Here is a 15,250-nt window from a genome sequence, read left to right as displayed (position 1 = left end):
ATGCATATGAGGGGTGAGAATCCAAAGCTGTTGAGGTGGTCCATTTCCCTACAGGTGATGGATTTCACGGTGGAACATCGCCCTGGTACGGATCACGCCAATGCTGACGGTCTGTCCAGATTTTTCCGCCTTAGTGATGAGGAACTCCCTGGGGTAGGGTAGTTCTCCCCACTTTTCAGCTGGAGGGGACACGTGTTAGACCTGGCACCTTGGCGTGAGTCTCCCTCCCTCTTTTTTGTCGCTGTGCCTCATGTGATTTTATGGTGTTGGCCGCTCTGCGCGCTGTGCCACTGCCAACCAGTGTCGCGGTGCGAGTGCTCCCTTTGTAAATTGTATATGTTGGTTGGATTCCATGATTGGATTGTTTGATTTACTATCAGACCCCAGTAAAGTGCGCCAGGAGCGCCAAGGCATGTAAAGGCAAACACCGCTGGTGGGCTTGCAGCACGGGTTGTGCCACCCACAGAAGCGGCCGGTAAAATACGTCTAAGGTCTGCCATCGCAGAACCTGCATGCAGTCTGGTACTGACACGCCGACCGACAAGTGCCCACACTTGCCGGTCCCTGAAACCTTCCCTTAGCTGCATGTTAGTCACCCCTCTGGTAGGCCCACGGGCAGGGTGCGTTGTGAGCCTGAGGTAGGACAAGCCTAGATGCATGGCATGTCCTGGTAGTGAATGACCGCCATTTTGTTGTTCACTGCTGTAAGGCTATGCTGTTCTCATAGTCCAGTATGGGCGGCCTGGATTGTTACACCCTATGATCCTAACCGACCCAGGGAACATGGTAGGAGATCGAGTTTAGTATGCCTGAACTCGGAATAATAAGGTACATCTTTTCGCAAGGTTTATTTTAATATTCCGGGTTTGCAAATGTCACTTTTAGAAAGTTGGCCTTTGCTTGCCTAAACATTTCAGCCGCTTCTGCGTGATGTGTATCTGATGTCTGGCTGGTGTGAGTGACAGGGCTGGGGGAACCCAGATGGGCAGGGCTAGGTAGCCTGGTGGTGAATAGGACGATCGACAGGTAGATGGGTGGGAGGAGTGCTCCTAGGCTCTGAATAGGACAGTGCTCTGCTACCTCAATGCCGACTCCGCCCCCTGTGGAGCGTCTGATGACTCTGCCCTGCGCTCTGAAAGAAGAAGCCTGCATCACGTAAACAAAGTGCTCAGAAACCGGACTGAACTAGGCAAGGGCCCCCCTGGCCTGGGATAACAAAAGATTGGTGGTATAAATGGAGGAGCCCTGCTCCTAAGAAACTAGATCCGCTTTTGACCAAGAAGAATCTCTGCCTGAGGAGGAGGCACCGGGAAAGCTGTAGGAGGAAGACTGTCCCTATCCTGGGGGATTGGCCTGCAGTGGTGACCTTGCTGCCAAAGGGGAGAAGAGAAACTGTTGCTGAAGACTTTGCTTTATTTTTACTTTCAAGACTTGTGCTTTTCCAAAACGATCTCCAAGGGCTTGGAACTGAGCTTGCCCCCTGAACTGAGCCCCAGGACCATTGGGCTCTACCTGATCTTCACTCGCCTGCTGCTGGACTGTGGTGTCCTTTCCCTCGCCGGAGCTGTGACCCTCGTGCCGCAGTCCCTCCCTGAGCCGTGACCAGGACTGCTTAGCCGCCCCCGCCTTGGGAAGAGCCTCGCTCGATTGGAGCCGCTCCCCCTACGCTGTGCTGGGCTACCCCTGTCACCTCGCTCGCTGGAGGCTCGCTGTGCACCTTCACCCTCCCGCCGGAATCGGCGTTTGTGAGCATCTCCAAGCCTCGGACGGCCCGGACGTATCTGCGTGCCCGGCTGCCCCGCTTTGTTCACCCGCCACCTGCAACACCCCGCTCTGGTCGTGAGCCTGAAGATCAGACACCCATCGTGAAGTGTGGGAGCCCCGGACGCCGCCTCGCTCTTCGGTTGAAGAGCCGCTGACATCCCGCACCCACCTTCGCGTCAAGAAACAAGGTACTGTACTTACGAACTCGACCGCGAGCTCGCATCGGATCCAGGGTCCGCAACGTTCTGATTTCCCTGTCATCTGCCGTGTGCTTCCCGGTCGCCGCTTCAGCCCGGAGTGTGCTGAGGCCTACAGTCACCTTGTGCCCGCCTAAAGAACTTTCCGTACAAAGAGAACTTTACCGTATTCCTGAGAATTGTGGCCCCATCAGTTCAACGTTACTGGGCCTTGTATTTAACTCTGCTGAAACTACATAACGCTTATTTTTATAAACTACCTGATTGGTGTCCGTTTGTGGTGCATGCAAGGGGTTTATTGTATGTGTAATTGCATTTGCTTAACCGTGTACGCCTGAGACTTAGCCTGGACTGCTCGCGCCACGCACCTAGAGGGTGAGCAGGGGTTATTCTTGGGAGTCATCCTTCGCCCTGACAAGAAGTAAAGGGTCCCTGCTTGTCGTGGGTTCGCACCTGCGCCAACCAGAGCCCCCTCATTTCTAACATTGGTGGCAGCGGTGGGGATTTACGGATTTGCATTTGTGGTTTGCGTATAGTGAATCACTGATCACCACGTAGTGAGAGCAGACCAGTAACACAGCCACAAGGCTAGCATTTGTTTTTGTTTTGCCAAGAATCTCCGTTGTTAGAGCCATGCCTGGTTCACTTTCCGCCGGAAGGGCGGCTTCCATAATCTCTGGATTTGAAGACGTAGATTGGGAAGAAGACGCACTTCTGAATCGTACCAATGAAGACTTGAAAGGTCTTTGCTCCAAGTTCAGGATTGCCCAAACTGGATTGAAAAAGAAGGAACAATTTGTGAAGGCGCTGAGGGCCTGGTATGAGTCAAAGGCACCAGAGAATCAGGTGGAAGTGGTTCCACCAGAAAGTGTCCATGAGTTTGGCAGATGCCTGTCGCCAGAAGAGTTGGCGGACAGGGCAGCAACCCGGGCACACGAGGTGGAAATGGCAAAACTTCATGGGCAGATGGATATGGAAAAACAAAGATTAGCCATGGAAGAAAAGAAACTACAATTAGAGCATGACATGAAGCTGAGGGAGCTGGAGCTGAAAGCAAAAAGTTTGGAGCTTAATCCCTCTGGTGGCAGCACACCGCCAGTACCGGCGGAACCAAGAGTTTATATTCCCAAGGATGTAGTGAAGGAGTTCTTCAGGAATGACGACATCGGGCAGTGGTTCAGAGCCTACGAGGTAGCCATGTCTTCCCACCGGGTCTCTGAGAAAGATTGGGGAGCGGGGTTGTGGGGAAGGTTCCTGAGTGAAGGGCGGGACACACTGTTAGATTTACCTGCTGAGGTTCGTAATTCTTATGCCCATATGAAGGAAGCATTGATGGCTAGGTATGGGTTGACCCCTGAGTTATATAGACAGAGGTTCAGGGGTTGCACTAAGATTCCCAATAGTACGTATGTGGAGTATGTGACTTTCTTTTGCAGAGCGCTGGATGGTTGGGTAAAGGGTAGTAAGGTGAATGATTATCAAGGGCTTCTTGATCTAATGGCATGGGAGCACTTGTCCAGTAATTGTTTTCCTGAGCTATGCCAGCACCTGATAGATAGTAAGCTGACTAACCCGAGGAAGCTTGCTGACGAGGCGGACCGCTGGGTCAGTACCAGGGTCCACAAGGGTACCGTGGGAGATTCCGCCAAAGGTGGGCAGGGTCCCCAGCAGAAGAGTGGGGGGGACAGGGGTAAACAGAAGCAGTTCCAAAAAGGGCCCCAAAATAATCCCCAAGGGAACCAAGGGAAGGGTTCTCAGCCTCCCCCACCCCAGAAACCGACCGGGGCCCCGACAGGTCCTCCTGTTCAGAAGGGGCCCGTAAGATGTTACAGGTGTAACAATTTGGGGCATTTTGCCTCTGATGTAAAGTGTCCGTTGTTTGGAAAACCAGCACCCACTGGTGCTCCACCCCGGCAGGTGACTAGTGTAGCCTTGGGGGAGGAGAGGGATGTCCAAGGTGGGTGGGGTCCCGCAGAGATGTCCCTGGTCTCGCTAGGAGACCGTGAAGTGGTCCCTCCAACCCAGCTGCCTGAGAACACTAAGAAGTACAGGCAGTGGGTGACCATAAATGGCCATAGGGTGGAAGCTCTTAGAGATACAGGAGCCAGTGTGACAGCTGTCAGGTGTCACCTGGTGTCTCAGGAGCAGGTGGTCCCCAATGCATTCTATCCCGTTGTTGCCGCTGACAACACAGAGAGGCACTGCAAGGTGGCTCAGGTTCCCTTCAAGTGGGGGGGGGGGGTCTCTGGTACTCTTCAGGTAGCTGTGAGGCCCGCCATGCCTGTAGACTGTTTGTTAGGGAACGATTTGGAGAGCTCACCTTGGGCTAAGGTGGAGCGGAGTGCTCACCTGGAGATGTTGGGTATGCCAGATTGGGCGTGTGTCACCACACGGTCCATGGCAGCCAGTAGAGGTACTCAAGAGGTCCTGGAGTCTGAGAGGGAGGCCCAGGAACCGGCCTCAGAGAGAAGGAGCAAGGGGCGCGGGAAGCCGGCCCCTGAAGTTCCCACGGTCCAGGAGGAAGCAGACCTTGAGGGGGATGCCCTGGAGCCTACAGGGGAACAAATAGCTGAACTGGGAGACCTGCCGGAGCTGACCCATTGGCAGCAGGAAGGGGGTCCCACCAGGGAGGACTTTTGTAAGGCCCAGAAGGAGTGCCCTTCTCTCGTGGGTATGCGGCAGCAGGCTGCAGACCAGGCCGCAGGTGATCAGTCAGGATCACATTTCATTTACTGGGAGAACGACCTCCTATATACAGAGCCTAAGGTTGCTGAGCCTGGGTCAGCCCGTGTGCTGGTGGTACCCCAGGACTTCAGAGCCTTCCTACTGGGGCTGGCTCACGATGTGCCATTGGCAGGGCATTTGGGGCAGGACAAGACCTTTGAAAGGCTTGTCACCCACTTTTATTGGCCTCAAATGCGCAGGAGTTCGGATACTCACTGCAGGACATGCCAGACTTGCCAGGCAAGTGGAAAGAGTGGGAGGAAGCAGAAGGCTCCACTCCAGCCATTCCCTGTGGTCGGTACTCCATTCCAGCGAGTGGGGATTGACATTGTAGGGCCACTGGACCCCAGGACAGCGATGGGCAATAGGTTCATCCTGGTCCTGGTGGACCATGCCACCCTGTACCCGGAAGCCATTCCTCTGAGGACAGTGACGGCCCCCGTGGTGGGACGAGCACTGATGGGAATTTTCTCCCGAGTGGGATTCCCTCTAGAGGTGGTGTCTGACCGAGGTACCAATTTCATGTCCAAGTACATGAAATCTCTTTGGCAAGAGTGTGGTGTAACCTACAAGTTCACCACGCCTTACCACCCCCAAGGAAACGGGTTGGTTGAGAGATTCAACCGAACCCTCAAGGGCATGATAATGGGCCTAGAAGGACCCATGAGGCGCAAGTGGGACGTCCTCTTACCATGCCTTCTCTTCGCTTACCGTGAGGTGCCACAGAAGTCTCTGGGGTTCAGTCCCTTTGAGCTTCTGTATGGTCACCCCGTCAGAGGACCTCTAAGTCTGGTCAAGGAAGGCTGGGAGCAATCTCCCCGGAAACCTCCCCAGAATGTATATAGCTACATGCTGGCCTTCAGGAATCAGACTAGGCGTTTCAGGCAACTTGCTGAGGCAAATCTGGAAGCCAGCCAGGAGGAGATGAAGCGGTGGTACGACCAGAATGCCACTCTGGTAGAGCTTCAGCCTGGGCAGAAAGTATGGGTCTTGGCCCCCGTGGAGCCATGTGCGCTCCAGGATAAGTGGACCGGTCCCTTTGAGGTGGTGGAGCGCAAGAGTCCTGTTACCTACGTGGTGGACCTGAAGACTCCCAGGAACCCCTTAAGGGTCCTACATGTCAACCGCCTCAAGCCCCACTTGGAGAGGTCCCAAGTGGGCATGCTCTTGGCAACAGATGCGGGGATGGAAGAGGAGACAGAACCTCTTCCTGACCTCCTGTCAGCCAAGGAGCAAGATGGGTCAGTGGATGGTGTCATCCTCTCTTCCACCCTGACCCCTGAGCAACAGAATGATTGTCGCCAGTTGCTGGGACAATTTTCTGATCTGTTTTCCCTGGTCCCTGGTGTCACTGATTGGTGCGTCCATGATGTGGACACTGGGGATAGCCCACCTGTGCGGCACAAGGCCAACAGGGTGACTGACAGGGTGAGGACATGCATCAAGGAGGAGGTCTCCAAGATGTTTGCACTCGGGGTCATTGAGTCTTCTAGCAGTCCTTGGGCCAGCCCCGTGGTCTTGGTCCCAAAGGCTGCAGCGCCGGGAGCCACACCCGAACTCCGGTTCTGTGTGGACTACAGAGGACTCAATTCAGTCACTAGGACTGACGCACACCCCATCCCCAGAGCTGATGAGCTCATCGATCGGCTAGGGGCTGCCAACTACCTCAGCACGTTTGATCTAACGTCTGGGTATTGGCAGATCGCCTTGACCGAGGGGGCCAAAGAGAGGTCAGCATTTTCCACCCCAGATGGGCACTACCAGTTCTGGGTTATGCCATTTGGGATGAAGAATGCCCCTGCCACCTTCCAGAGATTGGTCAACCAGGTGTTGGCTGGGCTGGATTCGTTCAGTGCAGCCTACCTGGATGACATCGCCGTGTTCAGCTCCACGTGGGAGGAACACTTGCGTCACCTCTGGGAAGTGTTGATGGCGCTGCGGAAGGCAGGCCTCACGATCAAGGCGAGTAAGTGCCAGATCGGGCAGGGTTCCGTGGTGTACTTGGGACACCAAGTTGGGAGTGGCCAGGTGGCACCCCTTCAGCCCAAGATAGAGACCATCCTGAATTGGGAGGCGCCCAAAACCCAGACAGAGGTGAGAGCCTTCCTAGGTCTCACCGGGTACTACAGGAGGTTTGTCAAGGGGTATGGCAACATGGTTGCCCCCTTGACAGCGCTGACTTCGAAGAAGCAGCCCAGGAAGGTGATCTGGACTGACACCTGTCAGAGAGCTTTTGAGGCCTTGAAAACTGCTATGTGCACGGCGCCCGTGCTCTTGGCTCCCAACTTCTCCAAAGAGTTTATCGTTCAGACAGACGCTTCAGAGCATGGTGTGGGGGCTGTCCTTTCACAGATTAATGAGGAGGGCCTAGATCAACCCGTAGCCTTTCTTAGCAGGAGGTTACTTCCGCGGGAACAGAGGTGGAGTGCTATTGAGCGTGAGGCATTTGCTGTGGTCTGGGCGCTGAAGAAGCTAAGACCCTACTTGTTTGGGTCTCACTTCCGGGTTCAGACGGACCACAGGCCCCTCAGATGGTTGATGCATATGAGGGGTGAGAATCCAAAGCTGTTGAGGTGGTCCATTTCCCTACAGGGGATGGATTTCACGGTGGAACATCGCCCTGGTACGGATCACGCCAATGCTGACGGTCTGTCCAGATTTTTCCGCCTTAGTGATGAGGAACTCCCTGGGGTAGGGTAGTTCTTCCCACTTTTCAGCTGGAGGGGACACGTGTTAGACCTGGCACCTTGGCGTGAGTCTCCCTCCCTCTTTTTTGTCGCTGTGCCTCATGTGATTTTATGGTGTTGGCCGCTCAGCGCGCTGTGCCACTGCCAACCAGTGTCGCGGTGCGAGTGCTCCCTTTGTAAATTGTATATGTTGGTTGGATTCCATGATTGGATTGTTTGATTTACTATCAGACCCCAGTAAAGTGCGCCAGGAGCGCCAGGGCATGTAAAGGCAAACACCGCTGGTGGGCTTGCAGCACGGGTTGTGCCACCCACAGAAGCGGCCGGTAAAATACGTCTAAGGTCTGCCATCGCAGAACCTGCGTGCAGTCTGGTACTGACACGCCGACCGACAAGTGCCCACACTTGCCGGTCCCTGAAACCTTCCCTTAGCTGCATGTTAGTCACCCCTCTGGTAGGCCCACGGGCAGGGTGCGTTGTGAGCCTGAGGTAGGACAAGCCTAGATGCATGGCATGTCCTGGTAGTGAATGACCGCCATTTTGTTGTTCACTGCTGTAAGGCTACGCTGTTCTCATAGTCCAGTATGGGCGGCCTGGATTGTTACACCCTATGATCCTAACCGACCCAGGGAACATGGTAGGAGATCGAGTTTAGTATGCCTGAACTCGGAATAATAAGGTACATCTTTTCGCAAGGTTTATTTTAATATTCCGGGTTTGCAAATGTCACTTTTAGAAAGTTGGCCTTTGCTTGCCTAAACATTTCAGCCGCTTCTGCGTGATGTGTATCTGATGTCTGGCTGGTGTGAGTGACAGGGCTGGGGGAACCCAGATGGGCAGGGCTAGGTAGCCTGGTGGTGAATAGGACGATCGACAGGAAGATGGGTGGGAGGAGTGCTCCTAGGCTCTGAATAGGACAGTGCTCTGCTACCTCAATGCCGACTCCGCCCCCTGTGGAGCGTCTGATGACTCTGCCCTGCGCTCTGAAAGAAGAAGCCTGCATCACGTAAACAAAGTGCTCAGAAACCGGACTGAACTAGGCAAGGGCCCCCCTGGCCTGGGATAACAAAAGATTGGTGGTATAAATGGAGGAGCCCTGCTCCTAAGAAACTAGATCCGCTTTTGACCAAGAAGAATCTCTGCCTGAGGAGGAGGCACCGGGAAAGCTGTAGGAGGAAGACTGTCCCTATCCTGGGGGATTGGCCTGCAGTGGTGACCTTGCTGCCAAAGGGGAGAAGAGAAACTGTTGCTGAAGACTTTGCTTTATTTTTACTTTCAAGACTTGTGCTTTTCCAAAACGATCTCCAAGGGCTTGGAACTGAGCTTGCCCCCTGAACTGAGCCCCAGGACCATTGGGCTCTACCTGATCTTCACTCGCCTGCTGCTGGACTGTGGTGTCCTTTCCCTCGCCGGAGCTGTGACCCTCGTGCCGCAGTCCCTCCCTGAGCCGTGACCAGGACTGCTTAGCCGCCCCCGCCTTGGGAAGAGCCTCGCTCGATCGGAGCCGCTCCCCCTACGCTGTGCTGGGCTACCCCTGTCACCTCGCTCGCTGGAGGCTCGCTGTGCACCTTCACCCTCCCGCCGGAATCGGCGTTTGTGAGCATCTCCAAGCCTCGGACGGCCCGGACGTATCTGCGTGCCCGGCTGCCCCGCTTTGTTCACCCGCAACCTGCAACACCCCGCTCTGGTCGTGAGCCTGAAGATCAGACACCCATCGTGAAGTGTGGGAGCCCCGGACGCCGCCTCGCTCTTCGGTTGAAGAGCCGCTGACATCCCGCACCCACCTTCGCGTCAAGAAACAAGGTACTGTACTTACGAACTCGACCGCGAGCTCGCATCGGATCCAGGGTCCGCAACGTTCTGATTTCCCTGTCATCTGCCGTGTGCTTCCCGGTCGCCGCTTCAGCCCGGAGTGTGCTGAGGCCTACAGTCACCTTGTGCCCGCCTAAAGAACTTTCCGTACAAAGAGAACTTTACCGTATTCCTGAGAATTGTGGCCCCATCAGTTCAACGTTACTGGGCCTTGTATTTAACTCTGCTGAAACTACATAACGCTTATTTTTATATACTACCTGATTGGTGTCCGTTTGTGGTGCATGCAAGGGGTTTATTGTATGTGTAATTGCATTTGCTTAACCGTGTACGCCTGAGACTTAGCCTGGACTGCTCGCGCCATGCACCTAGAGGGTGAGCAGGGGTTATTCTTGGGAGTCATCCTTCGCCCTGACAAGAAGTAAAGGGTCCCTGCTTGTCGTGGGTTCGCACCTGCGCCAACCAGAGCCCCCTCATTTCTAACATTGGTGGCAGCGGTGGGGATTTACGGATTTGCATTTGTGGTTTGCGTATAGTGAATCACTGATCACCACGTAGTGAGAGCAGACCAGTAACACAGCCACAAGGCTAGCATTTGTTTTTGTTTTGCCAAGAATCTCCGTTGTTAGAGCCATGCCTGGTTCACTTTCCGCCGGAAGGGCGGCTTCCATAATCTCTGGATTTGAAGACGTAGATTGGGAAGAAGACGCACTTCTGAATCGTACCAATGAAGACTTGAAAGGTCTTTGCTCCAAGTTCAGGATTGCCCAAACTGGATTGAAAAAGAAGGAACAATTTGTGAAGGCGCTGAGGGCCTGGTATGAGTCAAAGGCACCAGAGAATCAGGTGGAAGTGGTTCCACCAGAAAGTGTCCATGAGTTTGGCAGATGCCTGTCGCCAGAAGAGTTGGCGGACAGGGCAGCAACCCGGGCACACGAGGTGGAAATGGCAAAACTTCATGGGCAGATGGATATGGAAAAACAAAGATTAGCCATGGAAGAAAAGAAACTACAATTAGAGCATGACATGAAGCTGAGGGAGCTGGAGCTGAAAGCAAAAAGTTTGGAGCTTAATCCCTCTGGTGGCAGCACACCGCCAGTACCGGCGGAACCAAGAGTTTATATTCCCAAGGATGTAGTGAAGGAGTTCTTCAGGAATGACGACATCGGGCAGTGGTTCAGAGCCTACGAGGTAGCCATGTCTTCCCACCGGGTCCCTGAGAAAGATTGGGGAGCGGGGTTGTGGGGAAGGTTCCTGAGTGAAGGGCGGGACACACTGTTAGATTTACCTGCTGAGGTTCGTAATTCTTATGCCCATATGAAGGAAGCATTGATGGCTAGGTATGGGTTGACCCCTGAGTTATATAGACAGAGGTTCAGGGGTTGCACTAAGATTCCCAATAGTACGTATGTGGAGTATGTGACTTTCTTTTGCAGAGCGCTGGATGGTTGGGTAAAGGGTAGTAAGGTGAATGATTATCAAGGGCTTCTTGATCTAATGGCATGGGAGCACTTGTCCAGTAATTGTTTTCCTGAGCTACGCCAGCACCTGATAGATAGTAAGCTGACTAACCCGAGGAAGCTTGCTGACGAGGCGGACCGCTGGGTCAGTACCAGGGTCCACAAGGGTAACGTGGGAGATTCCGCCAAAGGTGGGCAGGGTCCCCAGCAGAAGAGTCGGGGGGACAGGGGTAAACAGAAGCAGTTCCAACAAGCATTTACAATGCAATGGTCTCGGCATTGGTAAAGTTAGAGCTATTGGCATTGCTCATGACATTATTTTTGTTTATGTTTTTTTTGTAAAACATTTAAAGAAACGGAATTGTCATGAGCAATGCCAATAGCTCTAACTTTAACAATGCCGAGAGGTGCCCAGGTCATGGTTAGTTGCAGGGGGTGTTTGTGCTCTATGCACATTCAAATCTTGGCCTCTCCTTTTGGTGCGAGCTTGTCGCCTGTGCTCTTTCTTTCTTTGGCCTTTCCCTTCTAGGATTACCCTTGGGCGTGAGGGCAGCAGAGTTCTACCCACCTGTCCATTTAATTGCCTGCCCCTCTGCGGAGGGGTCGTTTTCAACGATTAAACAGTGTCAATCTTATGCACATTCACTGTTTGGCCTCTTTGTTTATCTGCTCTCTCTCCTCCCCAGGCCCCCATCTCTCTTCGAATGGACTGGACTGGAGGGGCTTCTATTGAAACCCTAGTGCTTTGATTACCAGCTGAATCCTTTGCCCCCCGCGACTCCACGTGCCCCTCCACTCCTGAGCTTTCCCCTCACAAACCGTGTGTCCTGGTCCTTTTGCCCAGTCAGGCCAATGGACGTGAGACAGGATTACAACTAATAATGCCAATAAAGGTTGTAATAAAAAAGCATTTATACTAACAATACTAAACATAAATTGTGTTACTATAGCGCTTGTAACCTTAGTGTTTTTTTCTAGGCTTTATAAATAGCTGATATTGTTTCTCTCCATTTTAATGACACTCGGGTTGCAAAAGCTTATTAAATGGAAACCTGAGCTCGAGAAACACGGTCCTTTATAGCCTATAAAGGGCTGTGTTTCTCTCCCCGGGTTTCCACTGAATAAGCTTTTAGACCCCGAGTGTCATTAAAAAGTAGAAAAACAATATCAGCTATTTATAGTGCCAGGAAAAAAATACAGAGCCCACTATCCTGGGAGACCTAGAACATAATTCTATCCTGGTCCAAAAAAGGGGTACCCCAGCTGCAGTGCGGTTGTATTTTCACAAACCCCATTGCCACGGCAACCTTCTTCTCTTTTAACATTCTGCCTCAGTGCCAAAGAACACGGAAGCGGGGCAGCACTCTTGGGGGGTGGTTATGTGGTAAGTGACTCCAGGAGGGGTAGATCAGATGAGGCACATGTCCGATGAGTGGGCAGGCCCAGAGAGAAACTAGATCAAATAGTATTACAAAGAAACAAGCAAGTAAGGGGGAAGGACAGAAAACAAAACTGATTTTATTCAGTGTAGATGCCCAGGCTAAGTAACATGCAGCTCGACCAGTCCACCTCGGAGGCAAATAAAATCGCTGTACCATGGACAACAAAACATTGACCAAAAAAAAAAAGAGGGATCCAATCTTTTTGAAACCCACCACCGCAAACTGCTCATCTGCACTCCCCCTCACCCCGGGAGCCCGGCTGAGCAGTTTGCCAGGGCCGGATTCTGTTCCCAGTCCGGCCCTGCCCACCGCGCTCCTGTGTACATGTCCGGAGTTTAAAACATACTCCCCAAATGTATCTGTATTTTGTAGGTGAACTACTAAGATCACCAACCTATTTCCACTGATGTGGGGGCGGGCAGGAGCACCCTTAGAACAACAACTGCTTTGTCCAATGTCCATTCCACGCATTATGGAAGAAGCAGTATTCCTGGGTTATGCATCACTGTGTTTAGTACACTGCCTGCACGTCATCAGTTAACATATGGACTGCTCGAGTCTGAAGCAGTGAGTGGGCCTCCCGCGTTTCAAGATTAGGGGTTGGAAGATGGATTTTATATATTTTTGATGGGAGGGTGTAACACCACAGTATGACAAAAACTGCATATTTTAAAGGAAACACGCAAACCACTGGTCGAGGTTACCTACTGAAAAATCATAGCCACTCTGGTGCTGAGCGAGACATAACAATACAGTGACAAAAATGTGAAATTCGGCGCATCCTTTGGCGGCTGCGAGCTAAAACAACATTAAGGCATCCCATTTCAGCAAGCTACTCCCGACTCTTCCTACTGCGATTGCCTCATAATTACCCCGTCCGCAGTCCAGGCACATCCAGGGAGCAGGGATTACTCATTAGACGCAGGAATTAGCAGGACTGCGGGCTTCACTGGCCAGAACAGACTCGCAGCCGAATCTGGCAGCGGCCGAGCCTGGTACCTCGCCCGCAGTGCCACCAAGAGAGCACAGTCCGGTCTCAAAGCGAGGTAGGACACCTGCCTTCTAATCTTCTGGGAAAGAAAAGCGCCGATTCAGCAGGCAGCAGCAACAACCCATGGCAGTCACATTGGGCTGACGTCAGCTGGGCCCCGGAGTCAAAGGGCACCGTCTGGGTTAATAAGCAGCACGGCCGAGTCCATGGCAACACTCATTTAGGCGCCGAACAATATCCGACATGTCTGCAAGGCTGAATGCGGAACGGTTCGCCAGTGTGTCCGTCTGATAGGTTTTCACCCCGAATTAATTTTAAGGCGCTTGTGTGGGAGGGGCGGCGGGTGTACTTGGCAGACAGCAAGGAACCCGCACACACTGGTCAATGAAATCTACAAACTACACATTAAAACAAGCAGAAAGCAAATGGCTGAGATATGACATACTCACTTGCGTGCTGCGCCCGAGTGTCCTTTTCGGATTCGGGGGCGTGTTTGTCTTTTCTCTCCTCCAGCCATTGGCTGGAGGAGAGAATGAGACTTTCTTTAAAAAACACGCCCCCCAATCCGAAAAGGACGGGGCATGATTGGAGTGACGGGACCTCTTCTCCAATGGCTGGCCAGCATTTACGAGGCCAGCCAATGGAGAACAGGGCAGAAGAGGGGCGGGTTCAAGCCCCTCTTCTCCCAAGTCATTAAATCTCCGGACTTCCGGTCTGCCGACCGGATGGTCCCGAGACCTAAAAAGGGCCCCAAAATAATCCCCAAGGGAACCAAGGGAAGGGTTCTCAGCCTCCCCCACCCCAGAAACCGACCGGGGCCCCGACAGGTCCTCCTGTTCAGAAGGGGCCCGTAAGATGTTACAGGTGTAACAATTTGGGGCATTTTGCCTCTGATGTAAAGTGTCCGTTGTTTGGTAAACCAGCACCCACTGGTGCTCCACCCCGGCAGGTGACTAGTGTAGCCTTGGGGGAGGAGAGGGATGTCCAAGGTGGGTGGGGTCCCGCAGAGATGTCCCTGGTCTCGCTAGGAGACCGTGAAGTGGTCCCTCCAACCCAGCTGCCTGAGAACACTAAGAAGTACAGGCAGTGGGTGACCATAAATGGCCATAGGGTGGAAGCTCTTAGAGATACAGGAGCCAGTGTGACAGCTGTCAGGTGTCACCTGGTGTCTCAGGAGCAGGTGGTCCCCAATGCATTCTATCCCGTTGTTGCCGCTGACAACACAGAGAGGCACTGCAAGGTGGCTCAGGTTCCCTTCGAGTGGGGGGGGGGGTCTCTGGTACTCTTCAGGTAGCTGTGAGGCCCGCCATGCCTGTAGACTGTTTGTTAGGGAACGGTTTGGAGAGCTCACCTTGGGCTAAGGTGGAGCGGAGTGCTCACCTGGAGATGTTGGGTATGCCAGATTGGGCGTGTGTCACCACACGGTCCATGGCAGCCAGTAGAGGTACTCAAGAGGTCCTGGAGTCTGAGAGGGAGGCCCAGGAACCGGCCTCAGAGAGAAGGAGCAAGGGGCGCGGGAAGCCGGCCCCTGAAGTTCCCACGGTCCAGGAGGAAGCAGACCTTGAGGGGGATGCCCTGGAGCCTACAGGGGAACAAATAGCTGAACTGGGAGACCTGCCGGAGCTGACCCATTGGCAGCAGGAAGGGGGTCCCACCAGGGAGGACTTTTGTAAGGCCCAGAAGGAGTGCCCTTCTCTCGTGGGTATGCGGCAGCAGGCTGCAGACCAGGCCGCAGGTGATCAGTCAGGATCACATTTCATTTACTGGGAGAACGACCTCCTATATACAGAGCCTAAGGTTGCTGAGCCTGGGTCAGCCCGTGTGCTGGTGGTACCCCAGGACTTCAGAGCCTTCCTACTGGGGCTGGCTCACGATGTGCCATTGGCAGGGCATTTGGGGCAGGACAAGACCTTTGAAAGGCTTGTCACCCACTTTTATTGGCCTCAAATGCGCAGGAGTTCGGATACTCACTGCAGGACATGCCAGACTTGCCAGGCAAGTGGAAAGAGTGGGAGGAAGCAGAAGGCTCCACTCCAGCCATTCCCTGTGGTCGGTACTCCATTCCAGCGAGTGGGGATTGACATTGTAGGGCCACTGGACCCCAGGACAGCGATGGGCAATAGGTTCATCCTGGTCCTGGTGGACCATGCCACCCTGTACCCGGAAGCCATTC

The 15,250-nt window shown here is 53.5% G+C and overlaps 1 protein-coding gene across 2 annotated transcripts in view; it reads right to left on the bottom strand.

Moving 5' to 3' along the window:
* LOC146798507 (uncharacterized) overlaps positions 1–13,150 on the bottom strand; it is a 152,679-nt gene extending 139,529 nt beyond the window's left edge. Inside the window, exon 1 of one of the 2 annotated variants that reach the window (XM_085625785.1) lies at positions 12,959–13,150. The gene's annotated coding sequence lies outside the window, so the exon portion shown is untranslated. The remainder of the gene's footprint in view (positions 1–12,958) is intronic. The other variant, XM_085625788.1, reaches the window with a different exon arrangement.
* Between the last annotated feature and the right edge of the window lie 2,100 nt (positions 13,151–15,250).

Source organism: Triturus cristatus, chromosome 9, assembly GCF_964204655.1.
Source record: "Triturus cristatus chromosome 9, aTriCri1.1, whole genome shotgun sequence".
In the NCBI taxonomy this organism is placed as follows: domain Eukaryota; kingdom Metazoa; phylum Chordata; class Amphibia; order Caudata; family Salamandridae; genus Triturus; species Triturus cristatus.
Note: the sequence above shows the minus strand (reverse complement) of the source record. Positions and strands in the feature narration are given on the sequence as shown.